Raw genomic sequence first — 15,734 nt, forward strand, 5'->3', positions numbered from 1 at the left:
CTAGGTTTACTAAATCGGTCCGACCGAGTTTGATGATTCGGTCCCACCGAGTTTGGTAAATTGTGTGTAACGGTTAGATTTTGTGTGGAGGCTATATATACACCTCCACCTCCTCTTCATTCGTGGAGAGAGCCATCAGAACAAACCTACACTTCCAACTTGCCATTTCTGAGAGAGAACCACCTACTCATGTGTTGAGGCCAAGATATTCCATTCCTACCATATGAATCTTGATCACTAGCCTTCCCCAAGTTGCTTTCCACTCAAATCTTCTTTCCACCAGATCCAAAACCTATGAGAGAGAGTTGAGTGTTGGGGAGACTATCATTTGAAGCACAAGAGCAAGGAGTTCATCATCAACACACCATTTGTTACTTCTTGGAGAGTGGTGTCTCCTAGATTGGCTAGGTGTCACTTGGGAGCCTCCGACAAGATTGTGGAGTTGAACCAAGGAGTTTGTAAGGGCAAGGAGATCACCTACCTCGTGAAGATCTACCGCGAGTGAGGCAAGTCCTTCGTGGGCGACGGCCATGGTGGGATAGACAAGGTTGCTTCTTCGTGGACCCTTCGTGGGTGGAGCCCTCCGTGGACTCGCGTAACCGTTACCCTCCGGGGGTTGAAGTCTCCATCAACGTGGATGTACGATAGCACCACCTATCGAAACCACGCCAAAAACATCCGTGTCTCCAATTGCGTTTGAATCCTCCAAACCCTTCCCTTTACTTTCTTGCAAGTTGCATGCTTTAATTTCCGCTGCCTATATACTCTTTGCATGCTTGCTTGAATTGTGTCATGATTGCTTGACTTGTCCTAAGATAGCTAAAATCTGCCAAACTCTAAAATTGGGAAAAGGCTAAGTTTTTAATTGGTCAAGTAGTCTAATCACCCCCTATAATGATGGACCGTGTGTTCGCTAAGGAAGCGTGGTATCGGATTGGCATCGCTAGCTAAAGGCCAGGATTTGTGCCAAGAGATGGGGCGACCCTGGAGGAATGGTGCATACGGCAGGACATGCAAACTGAGCATTGAAGGACTATCCAGGCACTATGCGTGCTAAGGGTATGGGAGTTGTGGAAACATCAAAACGACATTGTTTTCAACAACGCGCAACTGACTACAGTTACCGTGTTATGTCGAGTGGATGAAAAAGGAAGGATCTAGAGAAAAGCTGGTATACTCAAAGGCGATCAAGATGGCTTCTTTGCGGTTTTAGCTGTGTGAGTAGTGCATGAGTAGTTAACCTAAGTGTCTAGGTTGAGGTGTGGACATGGGCGACAGTGCCCATGCAACTAATCATGTAACACCGCAGAGTTTGGGGCTCGCTTCTCCCTTCTGTAATGAACGATAGCACACTCATGCATATTCGAGAGAAAAACTACATGAACTTGCAAATACCAATACAAAAACCCGTTGTCAAGCCATCATTGATTCTTGACTCCAGGAATATGTATTTCGCGGTAGGCCACGCATCACCAAAGTGATTGTCGATACGGCTGCGCGCTAACGCATGGCAGATCGATGATGCAAGAGCATCCAACCGCAATCTCTCACGCGTCTTTGTATGATACAAAGAGCGAAAGCGGCAACAACCAACAATAGAAGGAAAACAAAAGCCCTTTATAGCCAGACTCGTGATCGTCACACATGGCGACCGGGCTCGCAACCGCATGCCATGCAAGGCCAGTACCAGACTAGCCAGAATGCCAGATTAGTTGATCGTCTCATAAGGGTATCTTCAACGCCCCACCGCAAATCGGACACACTATCCATGGACGAGTCCGGACGTGTCTGTAGACATTAATATGGGAATCAACCGTCCAACATTGTCCACCAAGCATTTCTATTTGTTTTTTTCTTGTATACCCCGAGCACTCAAAATGTAGCACTAGCACAATTCGTTCATAAATAACATCTTTTCGGACGAAGATGCCATCCCCAAGAGACATCATCAAGAGGATCACAGATTCCATAGAGATTTGGAGGCTAACTGGCGCTAAATGTATCGAGAACCCCTTCGGGGGTCCGCCATGAGAGATAGGGCATATACTGTGGAAGGTTGTCCGGATTGTGGCCAGCCTCCTGATTCTAGGATCCCCACCATCTTGTATTTTTTCGTTCCTTCTTGCTAATGATCAAGAAAGGCCTACCTCATCACCAAAAATAAGGTCCTTTGGTTTGAACCCTCGCCGCCGCCGCCACCTTCCCCGCCCGATCCCGGCCGGTTCCGGCGGGCCTCACTAGCACGCAAGCCAGATCCGGGTTCTTCTCCCCCCGCTCCTCCCTTCCCCCCTCTCGTCCCCCCCCCCCCGCGTCACCTCCCCGAGCGAGGCGACCGGGGGGCTCCTCTCGCCGCCCCCAGCGCCCCCCTCCCATAGTGCTCCTCCCGTCGCCGCTGGCCTGCGCCATTGGGCCCTGCCCGTGTGGTGTCGGCGGCGGCCTCGTCCTTCCCCGCGCGCGGTGCCCTCGCTCGGGTGGGGTTGACCCGCAGCGGTGCTCCTCGGTCTGCAGAGGTTCCGGTGGCGGTGGCTGCTCTGGCGGCGTGGCTTCGGGTGGCCAGGGGGCGACGACGCGGCCACTTGGCGGCGGGCTGGCGCGGTGGATGGTGGCGACGTCCTCCTGGCCCAGATATGCCCCCCTTTTGGGCCCCATCTGGGTCTGGGCGGGCCTGGCTCGATCTCGTCTGTGGCGGCTCCGGCGAGGGCAGAGGAGGTGCAGCTTGTGCGGGGGGTTGTGGAGACGGCGGTGCGCCTACTGCAGCGCGGCAACGGGCGCTTCACGAGCCCCTTTTGGGCTCTGCTCCTCTCGCCGTGTCCGGTCGATGATCGCCGACGGCGGTGGAGGTTGTCTCCTCCCGCGTGGTTGCTGTCGCTGTTGCTCCTTGTTCCCGGCTACTCCCTTTCGACCTCGTCGGTCTTGCTTTGTTGACCATGGTGAGGCGGCGGTGATGATGGCAAGACCGTGGTGGCGCATGTTGGTGGGCAGCATGAGTGGTGGAGCGCATCAGGCCATTCGGGGATGTGGGTGATTGGTGGAGGGGAGAAATCCCTGTCGGCTTGTCGGCACCGACGCGGTGACGCCCGTGGGCGCCACCGTTCCTTCCTGAAGGGCGTCGGGTATTCCCCTTCCCCACGCCCCTCTGTGTATCAGGGAAACCCTAGGACTTGTCCGGGCAGCAACGTCGTCGTCGTTTCCTTCCTGAAGGTGTTGCTTGGTATGCAGAGGTTCGAGATGCTAGGTGAGAGGTGGTAAATCTCCGGTGGGCGCAGCGGTTGCGGGTCATCATTGTTTTCATCGATCCGATGTTGTCGACATTTTTTCTCTCTTCTTTTTCTTTTGTTTTTTTTGGGCGTGCTTGTGTTGTTTGCCCCAACATTGGACTCTTTGTTGTATCGGGTGGTTGCTATATCTATATAGCGGGACGAAAACCTATTTCATGAATGATCAAGAAATGCCAGCAATTGCTGGATCTTAAAAAAAATGCGAACATTTTAGTACAACAATAGTTAAAATATAATAAATATTACATCCAAAATAAACGGATGTTCAGTACGTTTTTGGAATTCAATGTTACTCGAGTCCAACAGCGCATCAATATCCACAAATGTTGGTCATCCAGATGTTGTGTTTCTTGAGCTTCATCCAACAATTGATGAACTTGAATGGTGTGCCCTATGTTCTTTCGTACAGCAAGGCAGCATGTGTTGGCTATAGAACATAACAATTATCAAGTTGCATCATAGAGTGAATGAATAAATTAGCAAACATGTAGAGTAACAAGAAGCAAAACTTACGATTTTCATGATTGACACGACTGCAAAAACTCCCGGGTGGAGTTTGAGATGGTATACCACCGGCGGGTTAGCGGCTTCACATTATGATTATGGATCGTGTGTAAGTTGTAAGGCGGGAAACACTCTTGCTCATGGAACCAGAATGCACATTTAGCCAAAATACCCTTATGTCTACAAAGTCCGCACTTCTCGCCAAACATGCATCACACAACAACTCATACCCTCCTCCTCGTATACCCCACCATCGTGCTTGCTCCAAAGAAACTACAAAAACGTCAAAACAAGCTCAATAACATTTGGCCGAACACTTGTCGGACGTGATGTCTTGCATGTACCTGTCGAAAGGGGGCGTAAGATACCTGGTTGTGGGCGAATCCAAGGTGAGTGACGGCGTAGTCAAAGGTGGGCAGACGTCGAGGGCCGGTGGACAACCGACAAGGCCTTTGCGGTGGCCAACGAGGTACAATGACGTCTTCGGGCTAGAAGAGTGCGGATACAGAGTAAGGGGAAAGGGAAGAGACGGAGTGGGAGAAAAGTGACCCGGCAGAGAGGATTTGAGTGGGTTAAGGTTGTTGGAGTCCTACGTAGTGCAGGTCCGTATTGTTGCAAACCTTCCTGAATTTGTGGCCGACTTGCGGGAATTTGAAGATACTGACCCATTTGCGGATGTTTGCGACACGGTGTTGGATGGCAAATAATCGGCTGCGCACGCTCACAGAGTTGAAGGTCTTCAGTCCAACGACACAAATCCTCTGGCCGTCTACAAACGGCACTTGGATAAGATAATCTACGCGACTCTCATACTTCTAGATTAGCTACCAATGGTTAGTCCTTTTCGCTAAGCTGTTTGTTCATCTTTCGACTTTCTCCGTGGGCAGCGCGCGCGTGCACCGTGCTCACGCCGCCCTACGGTTCAGGCCGGATTGGACATCGTAGTTGTTAATCGATGGGGCTGCGCACCTACTCCGAATCCCAGAAGGAGACGGCTACTGACAACTGCATCCTGCAACCACCGCCGCTTTAAGAATCAACGGAATTCTCCCTTGCATTGGCAGTAGCTGAATGGCAGCCAGTCGGTGACTAGGATTAGGAGCAAGTCGTATCGATTCCCTTCTTTGTGGCATGCTTTTCCTTGAGCGGAAGGCGGTGGCGTCGTGCGTACCTGCTCCGCTTTACTGCATCAGTAGCCTGTTGGTTAATCGTTAATCCGCAGCTATATTTAGCTGTCAGTGAGGCCTACTCCCCTAACTAGCACTGTAGAACCACAACTTTCCGAGGCCTAAATTTTCTTCACCCACCCGTTCGTCGGTGGAGGCTGCTGGTTTCTAGTACTTGATCAACGACCTCATGATAGCTAGCCAATGTACTATTCGTTTGTGATGGTTTTCTTTCTTTGTGCGTGTGTGCACATTTGAGTTGTCTATTGCAGTTCGTCACCCAACTTGCGAAAAAAAGAAACAAGTCTCGAACTAATAGCACAACGAATTGTTAGGTAACACCATACTGGTTCCGCCGCAAAAAAGAAAAAGAAAGAAAGAAGCACCATACTGGTTCCTTTGCTCCCACTCTCACTCAAATAAAAAGCACGTACCGCGCAGTTTCAGCACGTCTCCGCCTACTATGTGTCAATGCACACACACGCCCATCTTCTCACGCTAAGGGCATCTCCAGCCGCGCCCTCAGGCAAGCCTCCCCTGGCGATTTTTTCACGCCGGCGCCGAAAAAACGGCCCAGTCGCGCCCCCAGGAGCCCGATTTTCGCCGGCTTGGGCAGAAAACAGCGCCGACGGACCCAGCCCGAACCCGGCGCGCTGGGGGGCGCCCGGGGGCGCCGGGGTGAGCTGTTTTGGCGTGAAAAAGACGCGGGCCAGCCGCGTCAGCGACTCGGCGCCTCGTCTTCCCCCAACGGCCTCGGTTTCCCGCGGGGAATCAATGGCAAGGCTGCCGCCGGTCAGCCTTGCCATTGATTCCTCACGGGCGGCGCTTCACGGGGCGGCGCGCCGACGCCTTCCTTCCCTCGCACGCGTACACACGGGGCGTACACACGGGCGCGGCCCGGCTATAAAAGACGGCGGCCTCCGCTCCCCTGTGCCCACACCAGCCCCCCCTCGCCGACGTCCAGCCCCTCCCTCTCCCTGCCTCTCCCGAGCGCCGCCGCCCAGCCCCTCCCTCTACCTCTCCCGAGCCCGCCCAGCCCCGCCGTCGTCATGGCAGAACGCTTCCCCGGAGACGAGGCGGCGGCCAACGGCTTCGGCCGCCGTTCGCTCCGCGAACAGGAGTCCTGGCTCCTGTTCCAGGCGAACATCCCGGCGCCGCCGGACATGCGCGCCGGGCCAACGGGGTGGAGGCTCAGCGCCGGGGGAGTGCCCATTCCCCCGTTGCCCGACGCCGTGGCGAAACCGAGGTACTTCGCCGAGGAGGTCGACATCGTGCGCGCGTCCCTCACCGACGCCCACCGCTCCCTCCCCCAGTACGCCGCCGACAACCACGCGGCCTGGGCGGCGTATTTCCAGCGCCGCCAGCAAGAGCTCTTGGCGTCCACCAACGGCGCTCCGGTGGTCGGCGGCCGGCAGAACAGCGAGGGGCGCCACCTCTGGTGGGGCGTCCCCGGCCGCACACTCGAGGGCGTGCTCACGTACCTCGAGGGCGGCAACGAATGGCGTACCCCCCGGCGAGGGTGGTCGCCCCGGCGCAGCACCGACGCGTCGGGCCATGGGCGCCGAGGAGGTTTGGCGCTTCTTCCCATTCCTCCTCATCGCGCTCTTCTTCCCATTCCTCCGGCTCTCCGACGCTGCTCGGCGTCAAGGCCGAGCCCGCGGCGGAGACGCCGCTCGGCCGGCGCACTCGCAGCGCCGGCATCGTCATCAACGGGGGCGGCCGGCGCGCCTCGTCCTCGTCGGCTCCTCCGCGCTTCGTCAAGCCAAAGACGAAGCCGGGGCTGGCGCCGGTTAAGACGGAGCCGGGGCTGGCGCCCGTGAAGACGGAGCCGGGGCTGGCGCCGGTGAACGCGGAGTTCGACGACGACGACGCGGCCCTCGAATGGGCGCGCCAGGACTCCATCGCGTTGGAGAAGGAGCGCCAGTGCGCCGCCCTACGCCGCTTTGAGGAGCGCCGGCGCGGTCGCGAGGAAGGCGGGGTCGTCGTCTTATGCACAGCGACGACGACGACGACGACGCGCCGCCGCCTGTTCGCCAAGGCGACGCCGGGCAGGGGTCCAGCAGGGGCACCCGCGTCAAGGAGGAGAAGGCCGCCGCCGACGATGGCGGCGACGACTTCATCCACTTTCTTTAACTTTAGATTAGGTTAATGTAATATTTGGACGAATTTCGCCGAAACTTGCCATGGTTGGCCGAAATATAACTAGTTTTTATCATAACTTCGCCGAACGGTTTTTTTTAAATACGCGCCTGGGGCGGCCTTGGGGGCCGACGGCTGGGGACCGACTCACTCCTAGGACCATTTTTTGCGCCGGCTCACCCCACGCGGCGCTTTTAGACGTCCCTTGGGGGCCAACGACTGAAGATGCCCTAACAAACTGAATATTTTGCTGTGGTTCAAAGGTCACTGCAATGCATTAGCGTCAGCACCCAGAACCAAATAGAGGAGCGACGACCACGGACAGTGGCCGGGCAGGAAGGGAAGAGGCAGCCTGCGACGCATGTACCGGTACGGCGATATGCACGTTTTGCGGTTCCCTCGTACTAGTTTTTTTTTCGTACTAGTACACAGCAGAGAGGCAGACACAAGCTGGAGAGGATTCGAGCGGGCCCTTAGGCCCACGAATGAAAGAGGCCCGCTACATCAATGCAAGCTCGAACAGCCGAACAAGGGAGCGCTGTCCCGTGCTAATAGTCCCACATCGCCGGGGCAAGGAAGGGACTACCGCTGACTGGCTATATAATGGAGCTGCGTACAGCCGAGCAAATCACGCAGCTGCGTCACGAGCGCAAAGCGAACTATTCTTTCGCCTTTTACTAAAGAATACCGTGTGCGCGTGACGTTAAGCAGCATACATTAATTTTTTAAGGGTGCCTACTCTCTGAGTGGGCCCCAACAATACAAATTAAATCTTGATTTTAGGCCTAAATTTTCTTCAGCCACCCATTCGACTGGTGACTGCTGGTTTGTAGTGCTTGATAAACAACCTCATGATTTTTTTAGAAAAGAAGAAAGACCCCAAGCCTGTAATTATTTTATTAATTATTAACACAACACCTTATAAAAGGCATACTTCATAAAAAAGAGTATTACATGAGACTACTATAAAGTCATACAACATAAGACTAAAGCTAAAGCCACCGCTGGCTTTGGCACCTAGCTAAGAGCGGGTTTTCACCCATCTGTTCGAAGACTAGACCAAGGGTCCCTCCGTCGCAGCCAGCACCAGGAGAAGACGACAGTCTCCCTGTACCGGAGCTAGCACGAACCGACTCAGATCGAGTCGGAGACGATGATGCCCCTAGATCTTTGGCAGACCAGCGAGCCGCCGGCCCCACCGCGTCCAGATCACCGGCCACGCCGGGCCGCCGCCACCCCCCGCACCGTCCGGGTCGGAGAGGGAGCCACCGATCGCGCACAGGGGCCACCGCCGCCTGCACACGCCGGAGCGCCGTCGCGAGCCCAGCACCCACCACCGCCTACCGAGGCCCGCCGCCGCGCACCCCACGCCTCGCCACCGCTCGCTGAGTTCTGCCACCTCACGCCCGACCGCGAGCGTCGCAGGACACCGCCGCATGCTGCCTAAATCCGCCGCCGGCGGAGGAAGGGGAGTCGGGAGAGGAAATCCCACCGCCGCCGCCATCTGCCACGCGGGTTTCACCCGACGACGACGCGAGGAGGGGAGGAGGAGAGGGCGGCGGCGGCGCCTAGGGTTGGAGGTCCCCTGAGTGGCCCAGGGCGGGGGGCGACGCGAGTGCGGCGACCCAGATTGTCTTTCCACCTCAACCATTTTACTATTCGTTTGTGATGGTTTTCTTCCTGCACAACGCTAGTCTGCAACAATTCGCGCAAAAAGGAAAACTAAACAAGTTTCAAACTAATTGCACAATGAATTGTTAGAATCTAGACAAACTACTTAACGAGATCGCGAACCAACCTGTGGTTGGATGGTTAGAGGGACCGTGATATCTCCAGTCCACTAGGATCCAATTTTTGGAGTTTGCATTTATTCATGGATTTATTTCAGAATTTTCGTCGATGCACATCCAGTGGGAGGAGACGTTCCCGTCGATGACGAGGTGCCTACGACGACTTCGTAAATTTCAAAATGATATGTCGGCTCAGTCTTTCGGAGGTGCTCATAGTGATAGGATGTGCGTTCATAAGGATGAGTGTATGCGTGTGTATATGAGCACTTATGTGATGTTAAAAAAAACTACTTAACTAGATCGGCAACCAAGCTTGCCCGTAGGTACCACAGCAGAAGGCAGACATCCCGCTCAAAAAAAAGTAGCTGCAGAAGGCAGGCGCAAGCTGGAGAGGATCCGGACGGGCCGTTAGGACCACTAATGAAAGAGGCCCGCTACAGAAATGCAAGCTCGAACAGCCGAACAAGGAAGCGCTGTACCATGATAATAGTCCCACATCGCCGGGCCAAGGAAGGGACTATCGCGAACCGGCTATAAAATGGAGCTGCGTACTGCCAAACAATTCACGCAGCTGCGTCATGAGCACAAAGCGAACTATTCTTTCGCCTTTTACTAAAGAATACCGTGTGCGCGTGACAATAAGCAGCATACACTAATTTTTGAAGGGCGCCTACTCTTTGAGTGGGTCCCAGCAATACAAATTAAATCTTATTGATCAATGTCATTTCCTAAAATTTCTACTCCTCAGCTGATGTTTATAGCCTCTTCAAATCAAAATGTTACTGCGGGAATTTATGAGTATTCATTCTTTAATATTTGTCCATTTCGGTTGTTTGATTGACATAATCTTGTCGGCTGATATGAGAGTGAACTATACAGGGAAACATTGTCCATCATATGTCAAAAAGCAAACGTCAAACTAATTGCTTGACGTTGGTCCACCCGATTAACACCTTGTCCAATCATGGCCCGTCTCCATCCCTATCCTGAACTCTTATTTTTTTCCTCGAATATGCACGAGTGTACATATTATATATTAAAAAAGAAGGGTAAAAGAATGCCTCCACCATAATTACAAGCGATTTAAGTCACTCTACTCCTCACGCCTAGTCCACCTCGCTACCCGACTAAAGAAGGGGTTTACATCCCTTTTAGTAGGCATGCCGACAACCACACTAAGCCCTCTAGCCCAATCTTACATAGCAACACCTCACACGAAGGTTGGGCGCCGTCAAAGACAATGGCATTCCCGTGCTTCCATAGTTCCCACATTGTTAGTCCTAGGATGGTACGTAGATCCTTCATGCTCTTGCTCAGTCCTTGTTTGCTGCATAACCAAGGTGCAAGGTTTTCCTGTTGTGCCGGCACCCAGTCCGGCCGCCCCAGGGCCTCGCATATCACAGTCTAGACCGTCCTGGCAAAGACACACATGAGTAGTAGATGGTTGACTGTTTCCTGCTACTGGTCACAAAAAATGGCACACGTCCTGGTGCGGCAGCCCTCGCCGTGCTAGGCGATCTGACGTCCAGCATCTATCTCGTAGAGCAAGCCAAGTGAAGAACTTGCATTGTGATGGCGCACGTGATTTCCATGTTAGATCTGCCGTGGGTGCCACCTCTCTCGCCTAGAACTTGGGCGCATATGCGAAGCGAACCGAGAACTGCCCGTTGGTCTCCGAGGACCATGAAATTTCATCATGCATGTTCTCTGTATCCTCCCAAGTGATCACTTTCAGTCAAAGCAACAGGAATTGTTGCAGTGCTTCCGGTCCCAGATTCGGACCCACATCCCGGGCCCATGCTCCATCCTCAATGGCCTGCCCGACCATCATGGTAGTTCTAGTCATTTGTGGTATCATGCTATAGATCAAGGGGGCAACCTCCTGTATCCTCTGCCAATGCAGCCAACGGTCCTCCCAAAAGAGTGTCGTGAGCCCATTGTGTGTAGTGCTCCTTGTGGCTACCTGAACGATGAGCATGGAGTCCTTTGGCACTTTGATGTTGAACTAATTCCAAGACCCGATCGTATATGTTCTTTTAAGCTAGGGCCATCTAGACTGCATGGCCACGTTCATCCAACGCAAGTTAGGCAAACCTAATCCACCTGCCCACTTAGGTGCATAAACTTTTTCCCATGCCACTGCATAGTTTCCACTGTTAGCTTCCGTCCTTCTGCACCACAGGAATCCTCTACATATCCTGTTCATAGCTGCGATCGTTTTCATGGGCAAGTCCAACGCCATCATCGCATGTATTAGCATGGCACATAGGACGGACTGCACCAACGTCAGCCTCCCACTCTTCGGCATTAGGGCGGCCCTCCACTTTGGCAATTTATTCGCCATTTGATCCACAAGATATTGTAATTGAGGCGCAGTCTGCTTTCGCAAAGACAATGGCAGACCAAGGTACTTAATAGGGAACGAACCCAAGGGGCATCCAAGTTGTGTGCATACCAAGTTGATTTCTTCTTCTGTATATCGGATCGGCAAGGCAGCCGATTTGTTCATGTTGATTCTAAGGCCCGACGCCTTCCCAAACAGCTAGAAGATGCACTGGCAAACTGCAAGATCCATCAGAATAGGCTTCACGAGCAATGCCACATCATCCGCAAAGATGGAAAATCTCCTCCTTAAGCCCACCTGCGCGGAGGGCGCAAGTACTCCTCTGCTCGTGGCAAACACAAATAATCACTGTAGTGGCTCCATAGTCAGAATGAACAACATTGGCGAGATGGGGTCTCCTTGGCGTAGTCCCTTACAGCTGAGGATTGTGTCATCGGGCTCACCATTGACCATAACCTTGGTAGACAAAGTCGCAAGTATACCACAAATCCATGATCTACACCGTGGCACGAAGCCCAAATGCTCCAGTATCTCCAGGAGGAAAGGCCATCTCACCGAGTAAAAAGCTTTCAAAATATCAAGCTTAAGTAAGACCGAAGGGTTCCTCATGGCGTTAAGGCGTCACATCGTGCATTGTACCAACATGAAGTTATCGTGCAGTGATCTACCATTCAAAAATGCACCCTCATGATTACCTACACGCCTAGGTAGGTCCACCACAAGCCTGCACGTGAGAACTTTCTCAAAGATTTTGATGGCCCTGTGCATAATATTTATATGGGTCGAAAGTCCCCCACATCTAGGGCCCCCCTCCTCCTTCAGCAGAATAGTAACAACAGACTTGTTGATGGCCGCCATAACCCTCATGTCACCATTGTAGAAGCAGCACATGGCTGCCATGAAATCATCCTTGATGATGTACCAACAGGTTGCATAAAACCTGCCCATGAATCCATCCGGTCCCGGAGCCTTATCCGAAGGCATGGATTTGATCACACTCTCCACTTCATCCACCGTGAATGGCTGCTCCAGGTGCGAGAAGTTGAGATTCGGCAGATCCAGGGCCGTTAAGTTGATGGTGTGCTCACGCGGTTCCACAGTACCAAAAGCCGCCGCATAGTAGGCGTCAACATCCCATGCCACCTCCTCCTGGCCCGAATAAAGTTGTCCATTATGTCGTACTGCCCTAATGATGTTCTTTCTCTGCCAGTGGCTCGCACGTTGGTGAAATAGTCCCGTGTTTCCATCGCCTTCCCGCAACTGCAAGAGCCAGGATCATTGCCTCGCAATTGTTCTTTCAAGGGAGCACAACCCTAGTGGCTTTTTCTTCAAACACCTCCTCAAGCCCCTTTCCTCATCAGAGAGTGTTAGGGAACGTAGTAATTTCAAAAGAATTCCTACGCACACGCAAGATCATGGTGATGCATAGCAACAAGAGGGGAGAGTAATGTCCACGTACCCTTGTAGACCGTAAGCGGAAGCGTTATGACAACGCGGTTGATGTAGTCATACGTCTTCACGATCCGACCGATCCAAGTACCAAACATACGGCACCTCCGAGTTCAGCACACGTTCATCTCGATGACGATCCCCGGACTCCGATCCGGCAAAGTGTCGGGGATGAGTTCCGTCAGCACGACGGCGTGGTGACGATGATGATGTTCTACCGGCGCAGGGCTTCGCCTAAACTCCGCGATGATATGACCGAGGTGGAATATGGTGGAGGGGGGCACCGCACACGGCTAAGGAACGATCACGTAGATCAACTTGTGTGTTCTAGGGTGCCCCCTGCCCCCGTATATAAAGGAGGGAGGGGGAGGTGCGGCCGGCCCCCAAGGGGTGCACCTAGAGGAGTCCTACTCCCACCAGGAGTAGGACTCCCCCCTCTTGCCTTTGTGGAGAAGGAAAGGGGGGAGGGGAAAGAGGAAAGGGGGGCGCCGCCCCCCCTCCTTGTCCTATTCGGACTAGAGGGGGAGGGGGCGCGCGGCCTGCCCTGGCCGGCCCTCCTCTTCTCCCTCATGGCCCATGTAGGCCCAATACCCCCCCAGGGCGGGGGGTTCCGGTAACCCCCCGGTACTCCGGAAAAAACCCGGTTTCTCCCGGAACGTTTCCGATATCCAAATATAGGCTTCCAGTATATCAATCTTTATATCTCGACCATTTGGAGACTCCTCGTCATGTCCTGGATCACATTCGGGACTCCGAACAACCTTCGGTACATCAAAATATATAAACTCATAATAAAACTGTCATCGTAACGTTAAGCGTGCGGACCCTACGGGTTCGAGAACTATGTAGACATGACCTAGAACTATTCTCGGTCAATAACCAATAGCGGAACCTGGATGCTCATATTGGCTCCTACATATTCTACGAAGATCTTTATCGGTCAAACCGCATAACAACATACGTTGTTCCCTTTGTCATCGGTATGTTACTTGCCCGAGATTCGATCGTCGGTATCTAATACCTAGTTTAATCTCGTTACCGGCAAGTCTCTTTACTCGTTACGTAATGCATCATTCCGTAACTAACTCATTAGCTATATTGCTTGCAAGGCTTATAGTGACGTGCATTACCGAGAGGGCCCAGAGATACCTCTTCGACAATCGGAGTGACAAAACTTAATCTCGAAATACGCCAACCAAACATGTACCTTTCGAGACACCTGTAGTACTCCTTTATAATCACCCAGTTGTGACGTTTGGTAGCACCCAAAGTGTTCCTCCGGTAAATGGGAGTTGCATAATCTCATAGTTACAGGAACATGCATAAGTCATGAAGAAAGCAATAGGAATATACTAAACGATCAAGTGCTAAGCTAACGGAATGGGTCAAGTCAATCACATCATTCTCCTAATGATGTGATCCCGTTAATCAAATGACAACTCTTTTGTCCATGGCTAGGAAACATAACCATCTTTGATTAATGAGCTAGTCAAGTAAAGGCATACTAGTGACACTCAGTTTGTCTATGTATTCACACATGTATCATGTTTTCGGTTGATACAATTCTAGCATGAATAATAAACATTTATCATGAAATAAGGAAATAAATAATAACTTTATTATTGCCTCTAGGGCATATTTCCTTCAGAGAGCTCCCTCAAGTCCATAGCAGTATCAAGTTGCTTGATCGTCTCCATAGCAATTGTAATTTGCAGTTTCACGTTACCAATCCAATGATCACTCCTCCTTTAGAGACTAACCGTCGTGGCTCTAAGTTTGTTGTGCAGGGTGAGGTATAGATTGGAGGCTGCCGACGTCGACGTCCATGCCATCTGGACAACGTCCATAAAACCACCCACTTTGCACCAAAATGCTTCAAACTTGAAGCATTTCCTCGTACTAATATACATATTTAAGTCAAGCATCAACGGGCAATGGCCCGAGACCGCGGTGCCAAGAGCCGAGAGGAAGCAAGAGGGGTATGCCTCAGCCCAGTCATTTGACACAAAGACATGATCAATCTTTTCCAGAGTCACATTCTGCCTTTCATTGGACCACGTGTATCACCTCCCATTGAGGTATAGCTCTTTCAACTCAAGGAGGTTCAATTTGGCCTGGAACCTCACTAACGTCCTCCTATTAACCAAGGCATTACTTTTGTCCTCCTGCATGGCGAGGAGGTTGAAGTCCCCCGCCACAAGCCATGGCCCAACGTGCAGGTCCCGAATGTCCACCAAATCCTGCATGAATTCCACTTTGTCACAATCGTCATGCGGTCCGTACACGCAGTTGAGCCACCATGGTTGTTCGTCCTCCGTGCACTTGACAAGCATCGTAACCGTATGATTGGTGAAATGTGGGTTTGATAATTGGGTGACGGTGGCATCCCAAGCTATCAAGATCCCCCCCACGTGTTCATATAGCCGGCAAGTAAAGAACTTTTCGAATTTATTTCCAAGGCACTGTCGTACAATGATATCCGAGAGACCTCCTACAGTTTAGTTTCCTGCAGACACACTATGGCCAGACTAGCCATGTTCACCACCTAGAAAACCGTGTTCCGCCTTGTGAGGGCATTGAGGCCACGTACATTCCACACTATCATCTTCAAGGGTTGTATATTCATCGTCATAGTCAAATCCCACCTAGGCCGCCAAACAGGCACCTACACCTCCATGTCATCCACCAATGTCTATCCCCAACTCTCTTATCTTGTATTCCTCTTTCCTACTCATGTCATCGGCGAGTGACCCATCTCGGCACATCACATTGTTCTACTTCGTTAGTGTCCGACCTCGGCACCGTCGAGCTCACCCTCCATGCCCTGCTTCTTATACAATGCACCATCGAGCTCAAAATCTTTCTCAGATCCATTTGGTCTCTCTGCCGAAGCTACCCAAGTTTGGATCCCCTGCCCCTGCACCACAATCCGATGCGTCCCCCCTATCGATGTTCTGGCGCACCCACGCCCGCCATCACCAAGGCGTTGCTTGCCTCATCTGGTTTCGTGGAGGATAACTAGGCGGCTGATAGTAAGAGTGGAGGCTAGGATTTGTCTCCAGTC

At 52.5% G+C, this 15,734-nt stretch overlaps 2 non-coding genes across 2 annotated transcripts; both read left to right on the forward strand.

Moving 5' to 3' along the window:
* Nucleotides 1–7,721: 7,721 nt before the first annotated feature.
* On the forward strand, nt 7,722–7,840 carry LOC123117977 (U5 spliceosomal RNA). Its single transcript, XR_006457606.1, has one exon. It is a non-coding gene; the product is annotated as a U5 spliceosomal RNA (small nuclear RNA).
* Nucleotides 7,841–9,446: 1,606 nt separating this feature from the next.
* Nucleotides 9,447–9,564, forward strand: LOC123117975 (U5 spliceosomal RNA). The gene has a single exon (XR_006457603.1). It is a non-coding gene; the product is annotated as a U5 spliceosomal RNA (small nuclear RNA).
* The last annotated feature ends 6,170 nt before the right edge of the window (nt 9,565–15,734 follow it).

The sequence above is a fragment of the Triticum aestivum genome, chromosome 5B, assembly GCF_018294505.1.
Source record: "Triticum aestivum cultivar Chinese Spring chromosome 5B, IWGSC CS RefSeq v2.1, whole genome shotgun sequence".
In the NCBI taxonomy this organism is placed as follows: Eukaryota; Viridiplantae; Streptophyta; class Magnoliopsida; order Poales; family Poaceae; genus Triticum; species Triticum aestivum.